This window comes from Choloepus didactylus, assembly GCF_015220235.1.
Source record: "Choloepus didactylus isolate mChoDid1 chromosome 11 unlocalized genomic scaffold, mChoDid1.pri SUPER_11_unloc3, whole genome shotgun sequence".
Classification (NCBI taxonomy): Eukaryota; Metazoa; Chordata; class Mammalia; order Pilosa; family Megalonychidae; genus Choloepus; species Choloepus didactylus.
This window is the reverse complement of record NW_023637580.1, coordinates 3,243,582-3,260,800: the sequence shown is the minus strand read 5'-3', so window position 1 is coordinate 3,260,800 and position 17,219 is coordinate 3,243,582. Positions and strand designations below refer to the sequence as shown.

Sequence of the window (17,219 nt, the reverse complement as noted above, 5' to 3'; positions counted from 1 at the left end):
GGAGAACGGGCTTGTGGAGAACAGGTGTCTCGTGGATGCCACCTGCTGGTTAGTTAGAGAAAGTGTACTCCATGAAGCTGTAGACCTGATAAATTAGAGATAAGGACTTCAATTGGCCTACAAATCCTAAAAGAACCCTATCAAGTCAAGCAAATGACAAGAGGCCAAAAACAACAGAAAATTCTAAAGCATATGAAAAAACCAGATGATATGGATAACCCAAGCCCAAGCACCCAAATCAAAAGATCAGAAGAGACACAGTACCTAGAGCAACTAATCAAAGAACTAAAGATGAATGATGAGACCATGGCACGGGATATAAAGGACATCAAGAAGAGCATGGAACAAGATATAAAGGATGTCAAAAAGACCCTAGAAGAGCATAAAGAAGACATTGCAAGACTAAATAAAAAAACAGATGATCTTATGGAAATTAAAGAAACTCTTGACCAAATTAAAAAGATTCTGGGTACTCATAGTACAAGACTAGAGGAAGTTGAACAATGAATCAGTGACCTGGAAGATGACAGAATGGAAAATGAAAGCACAAAAGAAAGAATGGGGAAAAAATTGAAAAAATCAAAATGGACATAAGGGATATGATAGATAATGAAAAACATCCGAATATAAGACTCACTGGTGTTCCAGAAGGGGAAGAAAAGGGTAAAGGTCTAGGAAGAGTATTCAAAGAAATTGTTGGGAAAAACTTCCCAAATCTTCTGAACATGATAAATACACAAATCATAAATGCCCAGTGAACTCCAAATAGAATAAATCTAAATAAACCCACTCCGAGATGTATTCTGATCACACTGCCAAACATGGAAGAGAAAGAGCAAGTTCTGAAAGCTGCAAGAGAAAAGCAATTCACCACATGCAAAGGAAACAGCATAAAACTAAGTAGTGACTACTCAGCAGCCACCATGGAGGTGAGAAGGCAGTGGCATGACATATTTAAAATTCTGAGTGAGAAAAATTTCCAACCAAGAATACTTTATCCAGCAAAACTCTCCTTCAAATTTGAGGGAAAGCTTAAATTTTTCACAGACAAACAAATGCTGGGAGAATTTGCTAACAAGACACTGGCCCTACTGGAGATACTAAAGAGAGCCCTACAGACAGAGAAACAAAGAAAGGAGAGAGAGACTTGGAGAAAGGTTCAGTACTAAAGAGATTCAGTATGGGTACATTAAAGGATATTAATAGAGAGAGGGGAAAAATATATGATGAACATAAAACAAAGGATAAGATGGCAGATTCAAGAAATGCCTTCAAGGTTATAACATTGAATGTAAATGGATTAAACTCCCCAATTAAAAGATATAAATTTGCAGAATGGATTTAAAAAAATGAACCATGAATATGTTGCATACAAGAGACTCATCTTAGACACAGGGACACAAAGAAATTGAAAGTGAAAGGATGGAAAAAAATATTTCATGCAAGCTACAGCCAAAAGAAAGAAGGTGTAGCAATATTAATCTCAGATAAAATAGACTTTAAATGCAGGGATGTTTTGAGAGACAAAGAAGGCCACTACATGCTAATAAAAGGGACAATTCAACAAGAAGAAATAACAATCATAAATGTTGATGCACCCAACCAAGGTGCCACAAAATACATGAGAGAAACACTGGCAAAACTAAAGGAAGCAATTGATGTTTCTACAATAATTGTGGGAGACTTCAACACATCAATCTGTCCTATAGATAGATCAACCAGACAGAACAATAAGGAAATTGAAAACCTAAACAATCTGATAAATGAATTGGATTTCACAGACATATATAGAACATTACATCCCAAATCACCAGGATACACACACGTCTCTAGTGCTCATGGGACTTTCTCCAGAATACATCATACGCTGGGACATAAAACAAGCCTCAATAAATTTAAAAAGACTGAAATTATTCAAAGCACATTCTCTGACCACAGTGGAATACAATTAGAAGTCAATAAACATCAGAGACTTAGAAAATTCACAAATACCTTGAGGTTAAACAACACACTCCTAAACAATCAGTGGGGTAAGGAAGAAATAGCACAAGAAATTGCTAAATATATAGAGATGAATGAAAATGAGAACACAACATACCAAAACCTATGGGATGCAGCAGAAGCAGTACTGAGGGGGAAATTTACAGCACTAAATGCATATATTAAAAAGGAAGAAAGAGCCATAATCAAAGAACTAATGGATCAACTGAAGAAGCTGCAAAATGAACAGCAAACCAATCTAAAACCAAGTAGAATAAAAGAAATAACAAGGATTGAAGCAGAAATAAATGACATAGAGAACAAAAAAATAATAGAGAGGATAAATATCACCAAAAGTTGGTTCTTTGAGAAGATCAACAAGATTGACAAGCCCCTAGCTAGACTGACAAAATCAAAGAGAGAGAAGACCCATACAAACAAAATGATGAATGAAAAAGCTGACACAACTGTAGATCCCAAAGAAATTAAAAAAATTATAAGAGGATTCTATGAACAACTGTATGGCAACAAACTGGATAATGTAGAGGAAATGGACAATTTCTTGGAAGCATATGAACAACCTAGACTGACCAGAGAAGAAACAGAAGACCTCAACCAACCCATCACAAGCAAAGAGATCCAATCAGTCATCAAAAATCTTCCCACAAATAAATGCCAGTACCAGATGGCTTCACAGGGGAATTCTACCAATCTTTCCAGAAAGAACTGACACCAATCTTACTCAAACTCTTTCAAAACATTGAAGAAAATGGAACACTACCTAATTCATTTTATGAAGCTAACATCAATCTAATAGCAAAACCAGGCAAACATGCTACAAAAAAGGAAAACTACTGGCCAATCTCCCTAATGAATATAGACGCAAAAATCCTCAAAAAAATACTTGCAAATCGAATCCAAAGACACATTAAAAAAATCATACACCATGACCAAGTGGGGTTCATTCCAGGCATGCAAGGATGGTTCAACATAAGAAAATCAATCAATGTATTACAACACATTAACAATTCAAAAGGGAAAAATCAAATGATCATCTCAATAGATGCTGAAAAAACATTCGACAAAATCCAACATTCGCTTTTGAGTAAAACACTTCAAAAGGTAGGAATTGAAGGAAACTTCCTCAATATGATAAAGAGCATATATGAAAAACCAACAACCAGCATAGTACTCAATGGTGAGACTGAAAGCCTTCCCTCTAAGATCAGGAACAAGACAAGGATGCCCGCTGTCACCACTGTTATTGAACATTGTGCTGGAAGTGCTAGCCAGGGCAATCTGGCCAGACAAATAAATAAAAGGCATCCAAATTGGAAAAGAAGAAGTAAAACTGTCATTGTTTTCAGATGATGTCATCTTATATCTGGAAAATCCTGAGAAATCAACGATACCACTACTAGAGGTAATAAACAAATTTAGCAAAGTAGCGGGATACAAGATTAATGCACATAAGTTAGTAATGTTTCTATATGCTAGAAATGAACAAACTGAAGAGACACTCAAGAAAATGATACCACTTTGAATAGCAACTAAAAAAATCAAGTACCTAGGAAGAAGCTTAACCAAAGATGTAAAACACCTATACAAAGAAAACAACATAACTCTACTAAAAGAAATAGAAGGGGACCTTGAAAGATGGAAAAATATCCCATGTTCATGGATAGAAAGGCTAAATGTCAAGACGTCAATTCTACCCAAACTCATCTATAGATTCAATGCAATCCCAATCAAAATTCCAATAACCTATATTGCAGACTTGGAAAATATAGTTATCAAATTTATTTGGAAAGGGAAGATGCCTCAAATTGCTAAAGACACTCTAAAAAAAAAAAAAAACGAAGTGGGAGGACTTACACTCCCTGACTTTGAAGCTTATTATAAAGCCACAGTTGTCAAAACAGCATGGTACTGGCACAAAGATAGACATATAGATCAATGGAATCAAATTGAGAATTCAGAGATAGACCCCCAGATCTATGGCCGACTGATCTCCGATAAGGCCCCCAAAGTCACTGAACTGGGTCATAAAGGTCTTTTCAACAAATGGGGCTGGGAAAGTTGGATATCCATATCCAAAAGAATGAAAGAGGACCCCTCCTTCACATCCTACACAAAAATTAACTCAAAATGGACCAAAGATCTCAATATAAAAGAAAGTACCATAAAACTCCTAGAAGATAATGTAGGAAAACATCTTCAAGACCTTGTATTAGGCAGCCACTTCCTAGACTTTACACCCAAAGCACAAGCAACAAAAGAAAAAATAGATAAATGGGAACTCCTCAAGCTTAGAAGTTTCTGTACCTCAAAGGAATTTCTCAAAACGGTAAATAGGCAGCCAACTCAATGGGAAAAACTTTTTGGAAACCATGTATCTGACAAAAGACTGATATCTTGCATATATAAAGAAATCCTACAACTCAATGACTATAGTACAGACAGCCCAATTATAAAATGGTGAAAAGATATGAAAAGACACTTCTGTGAAGAGGAAATACAAATGGCCAAGAAACACATGAAAAAATGTTCAGCTTCACTAGCTATTAGAGAGATGCAAATTAAGACCACAATGAGATACCATCTCACACCGATTAGAATGGCTGCCATTAAACAAACAGGAAACTACAAATGCTGGAAGGGATGTGGAGAAATTGGAACTCTTATTCATTGTTGGTGGGACTGTATAATGGTTCAGCCACTCTGGAAGTCAATCTGGCAGTTCCTTAGAAAACTGTATATAGAGTTACCGTTTGATCCAGCGATTGCACTTCTTGGTATATTCCCGGAAGATCGGAAAGCAGTGACACGAACAGATATCTGCACGCCAATGTTCATGGCAGCATTATTCACAATTGCCAAGAGATGGAAACAACCCAAATGTCCTTCAATAGATGAGTGGATAAAGAAAATGTGGTATATACACACGATGGAATACTACACGGCAGTAAGAAGGAATGCTCTTGTGAAACATATGACAACCTGGATGAACCTTGAAGACATAATGCTGAGCGAAATAAGCCAGACACAAAAAGAGAAATATTATATACTACCACTAATATGAACTTTGAAAAATGTAAGACAAATGGTTTATAATGTAGAATATAGGGGAACTAGCAATAGAGAGCAATTAAGGAAAGGGGAACAATAATCCAAGAAGAATAGATAAGCTATTGTGGGTAAATTTAACATTCTGGGAATGCCCAGGAATGGCTATGGTCTGTTATTTTCTGATGGGTATAGTAGGAACAAGTTGACAGAAATGTTGCTTTATTAGGTAACTTTCTTGGGGTAGAGTAGGAACATGTTGGAAATAAAGTTATCTTAGTTTAGTTGTCTTTTTCTTACTCCCTTTTTATGGTCTCTTTGAAATGTTCTTTTATTGTATGTTTTTGAAAAAACTTTTTTTTATTTTTTTCTTTTTCATATGATCGATTTTAAAAAAAAGTTTAAAAAAAGGGGAAAAATATGCAGAGCCCCCTTGAGGAGCCTGTGGAGAATGCAGGGGTATTTGTCTGCCCCACCTCAATGGTTGCTAACATGACTACAGATATAGGGGACTGGTGGTTTGATGGGTTGAGCCCTCTACCACAGGATTTACCCTTGGGAAGACTTGCTGCAAAGGAGAGGCTAGGCCTCCCTATAATTGTGCCTAAGAGCCTCCTCCCGAATGCCTCTTTTTTCCTCATATGTGGCCCTCTCTCTCTACCTAAGCCAACTTGAAAGGTGAAATCACTGCCTTCCCCTCTAAGTGGGATCAGGCACCCATGGGAGTGAATCTCCCTGGAAGCATGAAATATTACTCCCAGGGAGGAATGTAGACCCGGCATCATGGGATGGAGAACATCTTCTTGACCAAAAGGGGGATGTGAAAGGAAATGAAATAAGCTTCAGTGGCAGAGAGATTCCAAAAGGAGCTGAGAGGTCACTCTGGTGGGCACTCTTATGCACAATTTAGACAACCCTTTTTAGGTTCTAATTAATTGGGGTAGCTGGTGGTAGACACCTGAAACTATCAAACTACTACCCAGAACCCATGAATCTCGAAGACAATTGTATAAAAATGTAGCTAATGAAGGGTGACAATTGGATTGGGAAAGCCATAAGGACCACACTCCCCTTTGTCTAGATTATGGATGGATGAGTAGAAGAATAGGGGAAGGAAACAAACAGACAAAGGCACCCAGTGTTCTTTTTTACTTTAATTGCTCTTTTTCACTTTAATTATTATTCTTATTTTTGTGTGTGTGCTAATGAAGGTGTCAGGGATTGATTTAGATGATGAATGTACAACTATGTAATGGTACTGTGAACAATCGAATGTACGATTTGTCTTTTATGACTGTGTTATGTGAATATATATCAATAAAATGAAGATTAAAAAAAAAGTCAGAGAGCAAAACCAACACCAAGAATCCACATATCCCACCCTTATATCTCCCTCTTATAGATATTTAGCATTGGTATTCTGCCTTTGTTACAATTAGTGGGAGCATATTATAATGTTACCATAAGTATAAACTCTAGTTTCCATTGATTATATTTTTTACTCCAATGCCACCCATTTTTAACACCTTGCAATCTTGATGTTCATTTGTTCTCCCTCATGTAATAATGTATTTGTACATTTAATCACTATCATTGACCACTGTAGGTTTCAGTGAGTTACACTGTCCCTGTCTTTATCTTCTATCCTTCCCCATGTAATCATATCTCCCCTAACCTTTCTTCCTCAACCTTATTCACAGTCATACTTTTTCAGTGTACTTGCATTATTGTGTTACTGTCACTCAATATGGTGCTCCAAACCTCTCTCTCTAGTCTTTTCCTGCCTGTAGTGCTCCCTTTAGTATTTCCTGTAGAGCAGGTATCTTCTTCACAAACTCTCTCAGTGTCTGTCTGTCAATACTTTAAACTCTCCCTCTTTTTTGGAGGACAGCTTCACCAGATATAGAATTCTTTGTTGGTATTTCCTCTCCTTCAGTATCTTAAATATATCACACCAGTGCCTTCTCATCTCCATGATTTCTATTGAGAAATCCACACATAGTCTTACCAAGCTTCCCTTGTATGTGATGGATCACTTTCTCTTGCTGCTTTCAGAATTCCCTTTGTCTTTGAAATTTGATAATCTGATTATTAAGTGTCTTGGTGTAGATCTATTTGGATCTGTTCCATTTGGGACATGCTGTGCTTTTGGATCCGTAATTTTATGTCTTTCATGAGAGACGGGAAATTTTCAGTGATTATTTCCTCCATTTTTGTTTCTGTCCCTTTTCCCTTCTCTTCTCTTTCTGGGACATCTGTGAAATGAACATTCATGTGCTTCATGTTTTCATTCAATTTCCTAAGATGTTGATCATATTCTTCCATTCTTTTCCCTATCTGCTCTGTTGTGTGTAGGATTTCAGATATCCTGGCTTCCAGTTCATGAATCTTTTTTTCTGCCTCTTCAAATCTGCTGTTGTGTCGCCATTGTGTTTTTTATCTCTTGTATTGTGCCTTTCATCCCATAAGTTCTGCCAATTGTTTTTTCACACTTTTGATTTCTTCCTTATGTTTACCCAATGTCTTCTTTAGATTTTTCATCTCTTTTGTTATATCTTCCCTTAATTTGTTGAGTTGATTTTTGGATTGCTTTAGGAGATTTGCTTGATTTATAATTAACTGTTTCAAATGGTTTATAATGTAGAATGTAGGGGAACTAGTGATAGGGAGCAATTAAGGAAGGGGGGATGATAATCCAATAAGAACAGATAAGCTATTGTGGGTAAGTTTGATGTTCTGGGAATGCCCAGGAATGACTGTGTTCTGTTAATTTCTGATGGATATGGGAGGGATGAGTTAACAGAAATGTTATATAAGGTTATTTTCTTGGGGTAGAATAGGAACATGTTGGAAGTAAAGTAGTTATCTTTGGTAGTTGCCTTTTTCTTACTCCTTTGCTATGGTTTGTTTGAAATGCTTTTTTATTGTATGTTTTCTTTAAATTATTTTTGATATGGTTGATTTAAAAAAAAGAGTTAATTTTAAAAAACAATGAAAAAATATGCATGGCTCCCTTGAGGAGTTGCTGGAGAGTACAGGGGTGTTTGGCTTCCCCACCTCAATGGTTGATGATGTGCTCACAGACATCAGGGACTGGTGGTTTGATGGGTTGAGCCCTGTACCACAGGACTTGCCCTTGGGAAGACTGTTGCTGCAAAGGAGAGGCTAGGCCTCCCTATAATTGTGCCTAAGAGCCTCCTCCCAAATGCCTCTTTGTTGTTCAGGTGTGGCCCTCTCTCTCTAGCTGAGCCAACTTGGCAGGTGAAATCACTGCCCTCTCCCATATGTGGGATCTGACACCCAGGGGAGAGAATCTCCCTGGCAACATGGAATATGACTCCTGGGGAGGAATCTAGACCTGGCGTCATGGGATGGAGAACATCTTCTTGGCCAAAAGGGGAATGTGAAAGGAAATGAAATAATTGTCAGTGGCAGAAAGACTCCAAAAGGAGCTGAGAGGTCACTGTGGTGGGGACTCTTATGAACAATATAGACAACCATTTTTAGATTCTAATGAATTGGAATAGCTAGCAGTAAATACCTGAAACTATCAAACTACAACCCAGAACCCATGAATCTTGAAGATCATTGTATAAAAATGCAGCTTATGAGGGGTGACCATGTGATTGGGAAAGCCATATGGACCACACTCCACTTTGTCAAGTTTATGGATGGATGAATAGAAAAATGGAGGAAGGAAAACAAACAAAAAGGGTACCTAGTGTTCTTTTTTACTTTAATTGCTCTTCTTCACTTTAATTTTTATTCTTATTATTTTTGTTTGTGTGGTAATGAAAATGTCAAAAATTAATTTTGGTGGTGAATGCATGACTATATAATGGCAGTGTAAACAATTGAATGTACACTTTATTTTGTATGTCTGCATGGTGTGTCACTGTATCTCAATAAAATGAATAAAAATAATAATTAATTGTTTCAATTTCTGTATCCCAGTTGAAGTGTAAGTTTTTTCCTTTGGGTCATATCTTCATTTTTCCTAAGGTGACTTGAAATCTTTGTTGTCTAGGCATCTGGTTTCCTTAGTTCCCCCAATCAGATTTTCCCAGATGAGATGGGCCTGGTCTCAGGAGGAAGGTGTAATCAGTATCAAGTTTCCCTGAAGAGCACGTTGTCAGACTTTCCAGTGAGGACTCTAGACTTAGTGCTTTTCCTTTCCTGCCCAGAAGGTGGCACTTGTCAGCCTGCAGCTCTCCACCAGTGTAAAGAGGTGTGGTTCATTTAATTCACAGTGGACCCTGTCCTGACCAGGGGCTGAGGGTGTCAGAGCCAAGCTTAAGTTGTTTCTGGTTTGTTTGCTCCCTGCCCCCCCACCAGGCCCTGGAGTCTGAGTTCCCTGAAGGAGGGCTGCCACTTGAACTGGGCCATGCCCCCTTTTCTTAAGGTAGATACACCTCTAAGAGACTTTGCTTCTACACTTAAATTCCTCCTTTTTCTCTCTGACTCTCTTAAGTCCACCTTTGCCTAGGTCAGCTACTGATGATTTTAATTGCCTGAGACTTTTTCTAATGTGCTGCTTAGAGTGAGGGAAAATGTTGGAAAAAGAACAAAAGCTTCTTTTCAGAGCCAGTCTCCAGCCCCTCAGTTTTGCCAGTTAACCAGAGTTTGTACCCAGTTCTCTATGCCCCCTTTTTTGGGACACAGCCATTCTCCAGCACTCTGAGCTTAGCCACATCCAAAAGCCTCTGTTTTTATTTAGTTATGTGTATATTTGTGTGTGTGTGTGTGTGTGTGTGTGTGTGTATGTATACTTTTTCAGCCCTGCCTCCTCCGTGATGGGTGGAACTACAGATTTCTGTTTGTTCATGGCCTACCTTTGCTTGTATGTTGTATTCAATAGTCGAAATTTATTAAACTAAAACTGTAATTGGAGCTTGGCCGAGCCACCCCTCCCTGATTCCAGCAGGGATGTCTTCCTTCTCCCACAGCAAAGTTTTGCAGCTCAGCCTGCTGTGCCAGTGGAGGGGCACCATTCTGCAGCATTTCCTTATTTTATGTTGCAATCTCAGCCATTCCACCCATTCCTGACTGGTGTATGATGTGTGAGCAGTCACAGATATCCCCCAACAATTGTTCCAGACTATTTGCTAGTTGTTACTGACCATTTACTTGTGGCCCTAGAGGACTAACTAAATTCCACCCCTCTCTATGCTGTCATCTTGCCCTGCCCCACTGATTTTACTTTAAAACTCCAACTTCTGTGTGAGACCAAAAGAAAAGAGATTTATTTGGTAGAAAAATTTATATTTTCTGTAGTACATTATTTAATTTGACCTGTCTGCTTAGTTTACTTAAACACCATAATTAAACCTAAAATGGCAATGAGTTTTTGTTATTCTGTACAGGCTAATATAATACCATAATACACTCCAGAATATTTTGGGCAGAAAATAAATAAGTATTTACAAAATTCCCTTGAGGGACAAGAGAAAAATGTGAGGTTTAGCTAGTCTTCTAGGGCAACTAGTAAATGGCCAGGAACAACTGGCAAATAGTCTGGAACAATTGTTGGGGGACATCCATGACTGCTCACACATCATACACCAGTCAGGAATGGGTGAAATGGCTGAGATTGCAACATAAGCCTTCTCACCTGGGGAATTCCTGCTATTCTAAGCAATAGGGGCTCTCAATTTAATAAGCCATGCCCTTGATCTAGAGTCTTGCCTTTATGAAACTTATCCTTCCAATGGTGAAGCTAAGTCTACTTACATTTATGCCTAAAAGTCACCCCCAGAGAATATCTTTTGTTCCTTAAATGTGGCCTATATCTCTAACCCAACTCTGAAAATTAGCTCAGTACCATCCCCTATATGGGGACGTGACTTCTTGGCAATGTGGGACGTGACTCCCAAGTATAAGAGTAGTCCTTGCATTTTGTTTGAGATAGACTTCTTGACCAAAAGAGGGAAAAGAAATGAAACAAAATAAAGTTTCAGTGGCTGATAGATTTTAAATACAGTCTATCAGTCATTCTGGAGGTTATTCTTATGCATTATATAGATATTATTTTTGTTTCCAGAGTATTAGAATAGCTAGAAGGAAATACCTGAAACTGTTAAACTGTAATGCAATTGCCTTGATTTTCAATGATGATTGTATAATTATATATCTTTTATCATGTGACCATGTGATTGTGAAAACCTTGTGACTGACACCTGTTAGTTCTCATGGCCAGGGGACCCATGCCCCTCCCTGCCAGGCTCAGCCCTGTGGGAGGAGGGGCCATAGGTGTTGGGAATGAGGAGGGAGAACTGCAGTTGCAGCTCTTATTGAAACCTCAGATGGCTGATCCAAACTCCAAACAAAGATAGACTGAGACCATATACTGGAGAATCAGAGAGCAGCCAGCCCAGTGGAGAGAAGATAGAGCTAGCAAAAACAGCAAGGGAAAACCAAAAATAAAAGCAGAAAAAAAGAGTTAATAAAAAACATGCAGAACCCCCTTGAGGAGGTGCTGGAGAATGTGGGGGTATTGGGCTTCCCCACCTTGATGGTTGATGATGTGCTCACAGATATAGGGGACTAGTGGCTTGATGGGATGAGCCCTCTACCACAGGACTTGCCCTTGGGAAGACTGTTGCTGCAAAGGAGAAACTAGGTCTCCCTATAATTGTGCCTACAAACCTTCTCCTGAATGCCTCTTTGTTGCTCAGATGTGCCCTCTCTCTAGCTAAACCAACTTGGCAGGTGAAATCACTGCCCTCCCCCCTACGTGGGATCAGACACCCAGGGGAGTGAATCTCCCTGGCAACGTGGAATACGACTCCCAGGGAGGAATGTAGACCTGGCATCGTGGGACGGAGAACATCTTCTTGACCAAAAGGGGGATGTGAAAGGAAATGAAATAAGCTTCAGTGGCAGAGAGATTCCAAAAGGAGCCTAGAGGTCACTCTGGCGGGCACTCTTGCGCACACTTTAGACAACCCTTTTTAGGTTCTAAAGAATTGGGGTAGCTGGTGGTGGATACCTGAAACTATCAAACTACAACCCAGAACCCATGCATCTCGAAGACAGTTGTATAAAAATGTAGCTTATGAGGGGTGACAATGGGATTGGGAAAGCCATAAGGACCACACTCCACTTTGTCTAGTTTATGGATGGATGAGTAGAAAAAATAGGGGAAGGAAACAAACAGACAAAGGTACCCAGTGTTCTTTTTTACTTCAATTGCTCTTTTTCACTCTAATTATTATTCTTGTTATTTTTGTGTGTGTGCTAATGAAGGTGTCAGGGATTGATTTGGGTGATGAATGTACCACTATGTAATGGTACTGTAAACAATCGAAAGTACGATTTGTTTTGTATGACTGCATGGTATGTGAATATATCTCAATAAAATGAAGATTAAAAAAAAAACTATTTTGGGGGTAAGTAATGAAAGTTTCTAAAATTGATTGTGGTGATAAATACACAACTATATGTTGGCACTGTGAGCCATTGATTGTATACATTGGGTGGATGATATATTGTAAATATACCTCAAAAAATTGCATTTAGAGAAAGAAAGACGTAAGCCTACCAAATGGGGAATATATTTGAAAACCATACACTGATAATATATTAACATACAGAATTTAGAAAGTTATCCCTAAAGTCAATAGCAACAAAACATACAACTCAATGAAAGACTTGAGTAGGCATTTCTCCAAAGATGAAATACAAATGTCCAAAAACAGCATGAATATATACTCAACATCATTAGCTACTAGGATAATATGAGTCAAAACCACAATGAGATGCAATTTTATACCCACTAGAATGGCCACAATTAAAAAAAAAGACATACAGAAAATTACAAATGTCGGAAAGGATGTGAAGAAATAGGAGCAGCCATTCACTGTTAGTGGGAATGTAAAATGGTGCATCATGAAGAGAGTTTGGTAATTCCTCAGAAAGTTAAGTATAGAATTAGCATATGACCCATCAATCCCATTTATAGGTATAGACACAAATGAAGTAAGAGCAAGGACTCCAACAGATATTTGGACACCAATGTTCATAGTGGTATTATTCACAATTGCCAAAACATGGTAGCAACCCAGTGTCCATCAACCAATGAATGGAAAAGCAGAATGTGGCATATACATACAATGGAATATTATTCAGCCACAAAAAGGAATGAAGTTCTGATAACATGCAACAGCATGGGTAAACCTTGACTACAATAAGCCAAACACAAAAGGACAAATATTTTATGAACTCTCTTACAAGAAATGATAAGAATAAGTGAATTCATTGAATCAGAAACTATAATATGGGTTACCAGGAGCCCAGGTGGGGGGAGGGAACAGAGTGTTAATGTTTAAATTGTACTAAGTTTCTATTTAGAGTGATGAAATGTTTTGTTAATGGGTGGTCATGACTGTAGTGCAGCACTGCATAAGCAATTAGTAGCAGTGAATTACATATTTGAATGTGGTTAAAAGTGGAAATTTTAGGTTGATGTAGCTTACTGGAATAAAAATTAAAAAAGGAAATGTCCTAAGAACTGTACAACACAAACATGGAACCCTAATGCAAACCATAGACTATAGTTAATAGTACAATTATAATAATATTCTTTCATCATTTGTAACAAATACACCACAATAATATAAGGTGTTAATAATAGGGGGTATATGAGAACTCTGTATTTTCTGAATTATTATTCTCTAAATGTAAAATTTCTCTAATGAAAACATATTTTCCAAAGTGAAATGTATTAAATCATCAGAAATTTAAATATAGTGAAGAAATGTGATTTGAAATGATCCTATTTGCTCTTATTAAATAATATCATTAGCAGATTAGGGACAACAATGGATAGGAAATGTAGGAATCATCCTTTTTAACCAATGTCTCACAAATACATTGTTTTCTACATTAAATCCATTGTGCTGGGATGGTTTTAGTAAAATGTTATGGAAAAAAATGAAGATAGATATCTTTATGTGGCTTCCTCCAAAATTTGACCCATTCTATTATTTCTGCAAGCCATGTTGACTAAATATGTTTGAGTAGATAAATTGAACACCACAAATCAAATTTTTTTCAACAAATAATGACACTGCTAGTTTGACTGAATTAAATATATCTATGGAAGACTAAAATATCACTTGTAGGAAAATCAGACTGTGAAATAATATTTGAAATAAAATGAAATTAGTATTTGACAAGTAGATTTCACTGAATCGGCCAGATGGCAGAGTGTCTAAGAAGAAAGAGTGCTGAGAAATAAGGGGAATACCTGAAGACAGTGTTCATTTTGCATGACTAAGTACAGTCAAAACAAAGAGTGCTAGGGGCCACTGAGTGGTTTCCAGTGGAGCAAATGCTTTGTCAAAAGCAAATGGGATGAATACTGAAACCCCAATTTTATTCCCATGCCATCCAAAATTCTCCATTGTTCAGAACCCTCAAACCATTCACAAAGTGACCAAGTTTGAAAATCACAGTCAGCTTTTTTTAATTCATTTTATTGAAATATATTCACATACCATGCAGTCATACAGAACAAAGCACACATTCAATTGTTTACAGTACCGTTATATAGTTGTGCATTCACCACCAAAATTAATTTTTGACATTTTCATTACCACACACACAAAAATAATAAGAATAAAAATTAAAGTGAAGAAGAGCAATTAAAGTAAAAAAAGAACACTAGGTGCCATTTTTTTTTCCTTCCCCCATTTCTCTACACTTCCATCCATAAACTAGACAAAGGGGAGTGTGGTTCATATGGCTTTCCCAATCACATTGTCAGCCCTCATAAGCTACATTTTTATACAATCCTCTTCAAGATTCATGGGTTCTGGGTTGTAGTTTGATAGTTTTGGGTATTTACTGCTACCTATTTCAATTCACTAGAACCTAAAAAGGGTTGTCTATGAATTGCATATGAGTGCCCACCAGAGTGACCTCTTGGCTCCTTTTGGAATCTCTCTGCCATTGACTTATTTCATTTCCTTTCACATTCCCCTTTTGGCCAAGAAGATGTTCTCCACCCCATGATGCCAGGTCTAGATTCCTCCCCAGGAGTCATATTGCATGTTGCCAGGGAGATTCTCTCCCCTGGGTGTCAGATCCCACATAGGGGGGAGGGCAGTGATTTCACCTGCCAAGTTGGTTTAGCTAGAGAGAGGGCACATCTGAGCAACAAAGAGGCATTCAGGAGGTTTGTAGGCACAATTATAGGGAGACCTAGTTTCTCCTTTGCAGCAACAGTCTTCCCAAGGGCAAGTCCTGTGGTAGAGGGCTCATCCCATCAAGCCACTAGTCCCCTATATCTGTGAGCACATCATCAACCATCAAGGTGGGGAAGCCCAATACCCCCACATTCTCCAGCACCTCCTCAAGGGGGTTCTGCATGTTTTTATTAACTTTTTTTTTCTGCTTTTATTTTTGGTTTTCCCTTGCTGTTTTGCTAGCTCTATCTTCTCTCCACTGGGCTGGCTGCTCTCTGATTCTCCAGTATATGGTCTCAGTCTATCTTTGTTTGGAGTTTGGATCAGCCATCTGAGGTTTCAATAAGAGCTGCAACTGCAGTTCTCCCTCCTCATTCCCAACACCTATGGCCCCTCCTCCCACAGGGCTGAGCCTGGCAGGGAGGGGCATGGGTCCCCTGGCCATGAGAACTAACAGATTGTGCTGATATCAGCTGTTCCACATGTTCATGAGTGTTGTATGAAGTATGCCCAAAGTCAAATTGCTCTCCAGTGTCCTGTCCACACAGTTCCTGGCTTTCTACCTACTGCCCTGGAGGAGCAACTAAAACCTACACCTCACCACTCCTTCATCATGCCCCCCAGTCAGCTTTTTAAATCCCAAGAATTCCCCACAGTTTCTGGACCATGGGTGGCTGGCTAAATTTCCAGGCAGAAAATATTTAACTCCAAATTGAAGAACAAGTCCCTGCCTCTTACCCTAGGATTCTCATAACTTCATTATTTTTAAGCCTCTATCATCAGAGTCAGGTTCCTTAAAAAGCATGTAACCTTCCTGAGGAGACACACTTCCCTGGAGCCTTCTTTGGGTTGCCTGTGACATTCTTATTCCTGAGGCTATAGATAAGTGGGTTGAGTATGGGAGTGATGTTGGCGTAGAAAGCAGACATAGCCTTCCTTGCCCAGGAGTGTGATGAGTGTGAGGCTGCACATACATGTACACACATGAGTGTGAGGCAGCCCCATAACAGAAGTAGACAACAGACAACTATTATGTGCATGGAACAGGTGGCCATTGATTTCTGCCTCCCACCCACCTCACTCATCCTGTAAAGAGTAATGAGAATCCTAACATAAGAGGCAGAGATGACAGAAAAAGCAATGAGAAGCTTCATAATACAGCACACATACATGGTCATTTAATCAGCTGATGTGTCCATACAGGAGAACTTCAGAAGGGTGAGCACCATGCAGAAGACTTTGTTGATTCCTTGAGAGGTGCAGAAAGGGAACTGCATGGTGACTGGGGTGAGGAAGAATCCATCTATGGGCCCTCCCAGCCAGGTTGTCAACACAATCAACAGACAGACCTTGTGTTCCCAAGGATATGGTCATGCAGAGGGTTGCAGATGGCCACATAGCTGCATAGGTTATGACAGGAAGAAGAACTCAGGCCCTCTAAAGGTCAAGTAGAGAAAGTCTGAGGAGTGCAGCCTGCAAATAATATGACTCTCTGGTCCACCACCTGGTCAACTTGCATCTTGGGCACAATTGTGGAAAGGTACAGGATGTCCATGAAATAGAGTGGGCTGAGCAGGAAATACATGGGGGTGTGGAGGCCAGAGTCCACTTGAATGAGAAAAATCATGTTGGTGTTGCTGGCAAAGGAGATCAAAAACCTGAGGAGGATGAGGACAAAGAAGAGCCAGGGGAAGTGGGTATTGCTGAACAAGCCCATAATAACAAAGCATATATGGGATATTAGTCCCATGCACTGTAGGTTACAAAAAAATTAGATTGGTATGATATATAATATTTTGCAGGAAATGAAAACAATCTGGTTTGCTTAAAACTATGATGCAACCATGGAGAAGTCAACTTTTGAGAAATTTATTGTGTTGCATTTTGTAATCTCCTCCATTTTATAGAAGTGTCTGGGGTTTAGTACAGTTAATGGGTTTCTTTAAGAAATTAATCTTCACTTTTTGAGTCTTAAGCAACACTCAC

General features: G+C 38.6%; 1 pseudogene; it reads right to left on the bottom strand.

Moving 5' to 3' along the window:
- Positions 1-16,027: 16,027 nt before the first annotated feature.
- On the bottom strand, positions 16,028-16,983 carry LOC119524643 (annotated as a pseudogene).
- Positions 16,984-17,219: the final 236 nt, after the last annotated feature.